Here is an 8286-nt window from a genome sequence, read left to right as displayed (position 1 = left end):
GAAAACATTTTTTTTACTAGAAAATTACTTTGAACCCCCAAACATTAAATATTTCTTTAAAGCAGAGGCCCTATAGAAAAAAATGGTTGATTTTGCAATTTTTTTTTGTCACACGGTATTTGCGCACAGATTTTCCAAATGCAATTTCTGCGAACAAAATACATTTTTTTTAAATTTAATGCACAAATACACTATATAATTCCAAATTGTTTGGTAAAATTTAAAAGATAATCATATGCCGAGTACATAGATACCAAACATGACATGCTTTAAAAATTGCGCAGCAGCAACAAACTACGTACATTTTTAATAGCTTTTTAAAGTCTTTACAGGTTACCACTTTAGACTTACAGAGAGGGTCTACTGCAAGAATTACTGCCCTCGACCTGGTGTTTGTGGCAATACCTCACATGCATGCTGCAATTGCAGTTTACATATGACACTAGACCAACGCTTGTGTGCACCTTTGCGCGCAAGCACGGGGGGACAGGAGGGGCTTGATTTTTTTTTATTTATTTTGCTTTTTTATATTATTTTGACACCTTTCCTTTCATTTTTTTTTTTTTTTAATCATTTTTAATGTTATCACAGTGAATTTAAATATCCCCTATGATAGCAAACTGTAGTGACAGGTACTCTTTTTTAAAAAAATTGGGGTCTTTTAGGCTCTAGATCTCTCTTCTGACCTTAACGTATCGACCACACCAAAATTGGTGTGATAAAATACTTTCCCAATTTCCCAATGGCGCTGTTTATTTCTGGTGAAACAGAAATCATAAAATGCTCGTAGCTTCCGGTATCTTAGGCCATAGAGATGATTGGAGCCATTCTCATCTCCAATCAGCTCTATGGTTAGATAATTGAACCACTGGCTGTACTCTCGGGTTAACCGGTGGGACAGGAGAGCCCGAGAAAAACCATGGAAGGCGGCGGAAGGCGGCGGGAGGGGGGGGCGGGAGTCAAGAGGTATCCATATATGCTGTGCGCAAACGCTGTTTGTGTCAAGAATATATTAAATCAATGTGGCAGCCGATGGGTACCTGCAAGAGAAACAGGTTAACAAATGAATGAAAAACAAACAAAGTACAGTAAAAGTAGAGTAGGAAAAGTAGAAGAACATAAAAATGACTGACGCGACAACTGTTTTTGGATTTTTTTTTTTTTTTTAACACAGTTTTTTCTGTGAACTGCGATTTTCCAGCTTGGGTCTCTCAAAATGTTGATAGCCATCGAACATCTTTCGAGACCCTGTGTTTGTGTGCCCTACACTGTGTCGTGCTGTACCCTACACAAAAACTCCACTAGTGTATGGTATCAACGGAAACAGTCCGCGATGCAGAGACCAGGTTGGTCAGGACAGGTGGGACAATAATAACGGTGTCACGCCTAAATCCACGCCTGCTACAGACAAGACATCTTCTTTGGGGGTGTGTTTGGGTAGGGGTACGCGGGAGGACATTGGGAAAATGCCTCTCATGCAGCCGGCTCACTGTATCTGGAAGGGAAAGTTGGGCAGGCATACCTTCTGGGTACAGGTAGGCTTTGATGATTGCTTCCTGGAATTCTCTGAAAGGATTCAGTTCGTCCTGACGCCCTGTATAGGACAAAGGCGTTCAGCATAAACAATTGGAATAAATAAACAGACACTTTTTTGTACCAACATCTGGCTTTACGGGCAACTAAATACGGCTCCAAAAGCTGGTCGTTAAGGTCCACCCCTCCCATATTAAGGTTGTAGTCGTGGACACAGAGGGGTTTCTCCATAATGCCAGTTGCCGTAGAAATTTGGAGTGTCGTGTCTGGGTGAATGGAGGACAGAACCAAAAATATCCCGTGTATCCATCCATTTCCCTGCAAGCAATTTGTCAGTTTTCAAGCAGGCTCTCGTCCCCCGACAAAGACGAGAATTTACAAGCCGTTGGGGGAGCCCCGGCGATTAGGTCGCACGGTGCCACATGCGCCAATTTGTAAATCGAGAAGGTGACTAAATAGTGGCACGCTTGTGTTAAAGTTGTCCACGTACAAATGGTACCCCTTTCCGGATAAGGGTGACACCAAGTCCCAAACTATCTTGCCGCTGCTCCCTATGAAGTCTGGGCAGTTGGGGGGCTCCACAGTGCTACTTTTTCCCTCATAGACCCGGAAACTAACTGTATAGCCTGTGACCCTGTCACAGAGCTTGTACAGCTTGACCCCGTACTTGGCACACTTGCCGGGGAGGTACTGTTTCATAGCAAGGCGGCCAGTAAACTTAACCAGGGACTCGTCAACGCAGACAACTTGTTCGGGGGTAAACAAGGCTACAAACCGCTGATTGAAGTGGTCTATGAGGGGCCAAATTTTGTGGAGCCGATCATATGCAGGGTCTCCCTGAGGACGACAGATTTCATTGTCGCTGAAATGCAAAAATCGCAGAATTTGCTCGTATCTCGCCCTGTACATGGAGGCAGAGTACATGCGCATATGGTGAAGTTGACTAGTGGACCAATATAGCCGCAATTCACTCTGTTTAGTTATGCCCATGTTGAGGGAAAGGCCCAAAAAGATTTTAAAATCGGAAACCGTTATAGATTTCCAGCCGAATGGTCTGGCAAGGGGCGAATTTGGGTTGGCGGCGATAAATTGTTGTGCATATAAATTTGATTGATCCACAGTAGATCTGAAAAGATCTTCCATGAAGAACAGCTCAAAAAAGTTCTGGGGCGTTAAACCAGCTGTCTCCACATGGATTCCAGGTTGGGCAGTGAATGGGGGAAGTACTGGTGCTGTAGAATCAGTGGGTTGCCAATTGGGATATGATCGGGAGGGCACTATGGAGGGCATCAGGGAGGGCACTATGGGCTCAATGGGCCTGTCTTCGAATACGTGGTGGCTGCGGGCCACTACCCGTGCTAGCCACCGCACCAGCTTCAACTGCACTTATGGGACTCGCCACGTCACCAAGTGTTACTGCAGTGCTGGTTGTACTAGGTCCAGGGTGTACTAGGCCGCTGGCGCTTGCCAGGCCACCAGAAGGATGAGTGGCCGTAGTACCGACACTCTTTCCATACGAGCACCCTGCGATTCCTGCATCTCAACAACTCCAGAATTGGGTCGGGTACACCTGGGTCTAACAGAGACCCATCCGTCATCTGAGCTATCTGTCAGGGAGCCGCTGCTGTCATCAGGTTCATATACTGACCCTAATTCTGCCAGTGAGGCTTCCCCATCACTCTCATCTGACATGGTCAGTATACTATAAGCCTCTGCACTACTGTACCAAGGTTTGGACATTTTGGTAACTAAATGTACCGGTACAGTAGTGTGACTCACAGGTAATAAAAGCACCTGGTTGTCAAGGACTATTTCAAGCGCTACCAAAAAAAACTGCTAATGCTAGCAGAGATCAGGCCTGACTCTGCCAACACAGCGGTTTTGTGTGTTGTGTTTTTTTGTAAGTGACAGTAATCTATTGATTACTACACTTGCCTGAGTGGGGTTGGCTGAGCAGAGGGGTTAAACGCAGGTGCTGGCAGGAATCAGTGCTGATCGTGCAAACACCACGTTTTGGGAACCCTAAACTATGGGGACACTAGTATAGTTCTGATCAGATCAGATATTGATCTGTTCAAACACTATACTAGTAATGGAAGTGTATGTGTGTGTGTTTGGTAATCAAGGGGTTATTTCTAACTATGCGCCGGGGATCTGCACTATTTTAGACTGACACTAACACTAGCTAATGTCACCTGTGTCACTAATAATAGTGATCAGAAAAAAACTGTACACTATAAAAGTGACACTGTGATAGGGCAATGAAGGGGTTAACTGGGGGTGATCAGGGGGGATCAGGGGGTTAAATCTTTATTGGGGGGGTGGCGGGGACCCTAAATCTCCTTTGGGATAGAAACAAACTCGCTAGCACAAGCTCAAGTCACAATCACACTAATACAAAATACAGTAAAACTATATTATGTGTGTATTAGTGTGCAGTGTGACAGGGGGGAAGAGGTTAACTGGATGTAATCAGGGGGGATCAGGGGGTTAAATCTTTATTGGGGGTGGGTGGCGGGGACCCTAAACCTCCTTGGGACAGAAACTAAGTCACTAGCGCTAACTCAAATCACAATCATACTAATAGAAAATACAGTAAAACACTATATTACTTGTTTATTAGTGTGCAATATGACAAGGGGAAGGTGTTAACTGGGGGTGATCAGGGGGGATCAGGGGGTTAAATCTTTATAGGGGGGTGGCGGGTATTTTAAGTGTAAAAGGAACGGCGGCAAGCGCTAAACCTGGTCACAAGTCACACTTATACGGGTATATAGAAAATGCTATATACTGTATACAGTGTGTGTTGTGACAGGGGGTGTAGGAGTGAGCAGGGGGGGATCAGGGGGTTAAATCTTTATTGGGGGGTGGCAGGTATTTTAAGTGTAAAAGGCACGTCCGCAAGCACTACACCTGGTCACAAATCACACTTATACAGGTATATAGGAAAATGCTATATACAGTATACAGTGTGTGTTGTGACAGGCGGTGCAGGGGTTAACTGGGGGGGCCATCGGGGGTGAAATGTGCCTATCTAAGTGTGTGTATGTGTGCTTGGTGCAGTACTCACAGTTAGATGTGCTCTCTCCTCTCGATGAATCCAAAAAGGAACATGGGAGGGGAGAGCAGGTCTTTTCTGAGCCTGTGCTTACATTACACAGGCTCAGCATAGAATCTGATTGGGCAGGACCGATCAACAGGTCCAGACCAAAAATTGTTGATGACTGATCGGTTCTGAAGCCAAGTAAGACATCAGCGGCAGCAGGGGGCGCGCGGGAGCGCGCCCCAGAGCGGCAGGAATGAGCGACGTAGCCCTACGTCGGTTTGCCTGTAGGGGGCTGACTGCCGCAGTAAATAGTCGTGCAAGTGGTTAAAGGAGAATTATACAAAAAAAATGTAGTTAAACCCACAAGTGTTTTTTTCCCCCACTCATATTCCTTTATATTGGCTTTTAACATTTACAAATGCAGCAATATGGAATTTGGATAAAAGTTGAAATGCTGTAAAACACTTTTTGATAGATAAATAGTGCATTTTATATACAACTATATAGGTCAGACCAAAATGAGAGACAAATGAGGAGGAATGAGGGACAGAGGGACATTTTTCCAAATCAGGGACAGTCCCTCAAAATCAGGGTCAGTTGGGTGCTATGGTTGAGTGACAAGGAGGATATTTTAGTCTCTCTGCAATATGGCACTGTGTATATCTGAAATGTAGTAAACCCCTGTTAGCTTTTCCAACCTTTCCTGCAACTGTAAGCAACCAATCATGCACAATATTACAATATTTCAAAATAGTGGGGGTTGTGGTTTTAGTCTGATAAAAGATATACACCGCAAAAGGCACTGAAAGCAAAGCAATGGATGCCAAGTATAGGGCCCGCAGCAACTGGTAGTTGTAAAGGCACAAGGTTTTGACCATCATGCATTCAACCAGCTCCTCCAGACCTCCCCCCCAGATACTTACCAGAGCCCCTCTCGATCAAGTGATGTCCATAGGAGCCTTGCCTCTCAGGGGACTCACACTCCTCATTGGCTTTTGGCAGCAGCATGAGCCAATTGGCTCCCACTGCTGTCATTTACAGCCAGTGACCCAATAAGGAGACAGCGGGGCCGGGTCTGAGTTGCAGCTCCATGTTTGAAGGAACACACAGAGCCAAGGGCTGGGAGTGCACCTGCTTGGGTGTCCCCACAGCAAGCTGCTCGATGTGGGGGTATCTCGCAGAAGGGAGGAGCCAGGAGGGCTGGCAGCAGACCCGAGAAAAGGAGGATCCAGGCTGCTCTGTGCAAAACCACTGTACAGAGCAGGTAAGTATACATGCTTGTTATTTTTAGAAAAACAAACAAGACTTTAGTATCACTTTAATGGTTTATAAACAGTCCAGCTGAAGTAAATACATCAGATTTGCAGATAACAATGTGTTAACACTACCAAGGGAGTTGATTTTATGTACCATCTGTAGTTATTGCATTGTTGACTTTATGGGTCTAAATAAATGAGATATAAAGCCATAACTTCAGCCTAGTGTAACGCAGCCATGGCCTTAATTATACTATATCTAGTATGCTATAAATATGTTTAAACTTTATATTAATCTACATTTCTACCTAGGAGTGTATGGAGAATGATACAACGTTCATAGCTTTCTAAATAGGAGGTTGAACTAGCTATTTCACACTTCAAAACATAAATGTGCTCAAGGGCAGATGGCTATTAGTGATGTCGCGAACATAAAATTCGCTGTTCGCGAACGGCGAACGCGAACATCGGCGAATGTTCGCGAACCGGCGAACATTGCGAACCGCCATAGACTTTAATAGACAGGCGAATTTTAAAACCCACAGGGACTCTTTCTGGCCACAATAATAATGGAAAAGTTGTTTCAAGGGGACAAACACCTGGACTGTGGCATGCCGGAGAGGGATCACACAAAAAAAAGTTCTTAAAAATTGTAATTTTTTGATATAGAGCCAATTTTTGGAAAAATTAAAAAAAAATAAAAATAAAAAATTTCTTTGGATTTAGCATCTGGGGGGTCTAAAAGGTGTACCTGTGAAGTTTCAGCTCTGTAGCATGTCCGGAACCAGAAAAAAATACAAATTAGGGTTAGGGCTAGGGTTAGGGTTAGGGCTAGGGTTAGGGCTAGGGTTAGGGCTAGGGTTAGGGTTAGGGTTAGGGTTAGGTTTAGGGTTAGGGTTATTTTTATGGCTAGGCTTAGAGGGTTAGGGATAAGGTTAGAGGGTTAGGGTTATGGTTAGAGGGTTAGGGTTAGGTTTAGTGTTAGGGGCTAGGGTTAGGGTTACGGTGAGATACTTAGGGTTAGAGTTAGTAGCCCTACCCCTACCCCTCTAACTCTAACCCTAAGCACTAAAAATAACCCTAACCTTAGCCCTGACCCTAACCCTAGCCCTAACCCTAACCCTAACCCTAACCCTAGCCCTAACCCTGATTCTATTTTTTTTCTGGTTCTGGACATGCTACAGAGCTGAAACTTCACAGGTACACTTTTTAGACCCCCCAGACAATAAATCCAAAGAAATTTTTTTTTTAAGTTTTTTTTTTTTTTTAAGTTTTCCAATAATTGGCTCTCTATCAAAAATGACAATTTTTAAGAACTTTTTTTGTGTGATTTAGTGTCTAGGGGGTCTAAAAAGTGTACTTGTGAAGTTTCAGCTCTGTAGCATGTCCAGAACCAGAAAAAAAGATAATTTTTCAGTAGAGCAGGGATGGTGGGAACCCCTTTTACACCTATATGATCTTTTTTTCCTGGTTCTGGACATGCTGCAGAGCTGAAACTTCACAGGTACACTTTTTAGACCCCCCAAACAATAAATCCAAAGAAATTTTTTTTTGTTAAGTTTTTTTTTTTTCCCCAATAATTGGCTCTCTATCAAAAATGACAATTTTTAAGAACTTTTTGTGTGTCATTTAGTGTCTAGGGGGTCTAAAAAGTGTACCTGTGAAGTTTCAGCTCTGTAGCATGTCCAGAACCAGAAAAAAAAGATAATTTTTCAGTAGAGCAGGGATGGTGGGAACCCCTTTTACACCTATATGATCTTTTTTTTTTGGTTCTGGACATGCTACATATATATATATATATATATATTAAAAAAATACTCAAATACCATCCCTCAAAGGGGCTTTTGGGGACAATATATATATATATATATATATATATATATATCACAGAACAAAAAAATTACACAAATACCAGCCCTCAAAAGGGCTTTTGGGGACAATAGATATATATATATATATATATATATATATATATCACAGAACAAAAAAAATTACACAAATACCAGCCCTCAAAAGGGCTTTTGGGGACAATATATATATATATATATATCCAAAAAAAACCTCAAATACCAGCCCTAGGAAGGGCTCTTTGGGGTGCTGTCCTTACAGCAGGAGTGTACCAAGAACACTGGCTAACAACACCGGGAACTGTCCCCAGCTATAACAGCAGCAGCAGCACCAGCACTTTCCCTGCTCTCAGTAACACAGAAATGATCTAAAATGGATGCTGCCCTTGCTTATTTATAGGAGGTGGGAGGGTGTGGGAGGGAGGTATGCTGATTGGCCTGGAATGTGTCTGCTGACTGTGATGTTCAGGGTCAAAGTTTGCCTCAATGATGATGTATAGGAGGCGGACCGAACATCGCATATGTTCGCCCGCAGCGGCGAACGCAAACATGCGAAGTTCGCCGGGAACTGTTCGCCGGCGAACAGTTCTGTACATCTCTAATG

This window comes from Pelophylax lessonae (assembly GCF_965119305.1).
Source record: "Pelophylax lessonae genome assembly, chromosome: 1".
Taxonomy (NCBI): Eukaryota; Metazoa; Chordata; class Amphibia; order Anura; family Ranidae; genus Pelophylax; species Pelophylax lessonae.
The sequence above is the reverse complement of the archived record's forward strand: the minus strand, read 5'-3'. Positions refer to the sequence as shown.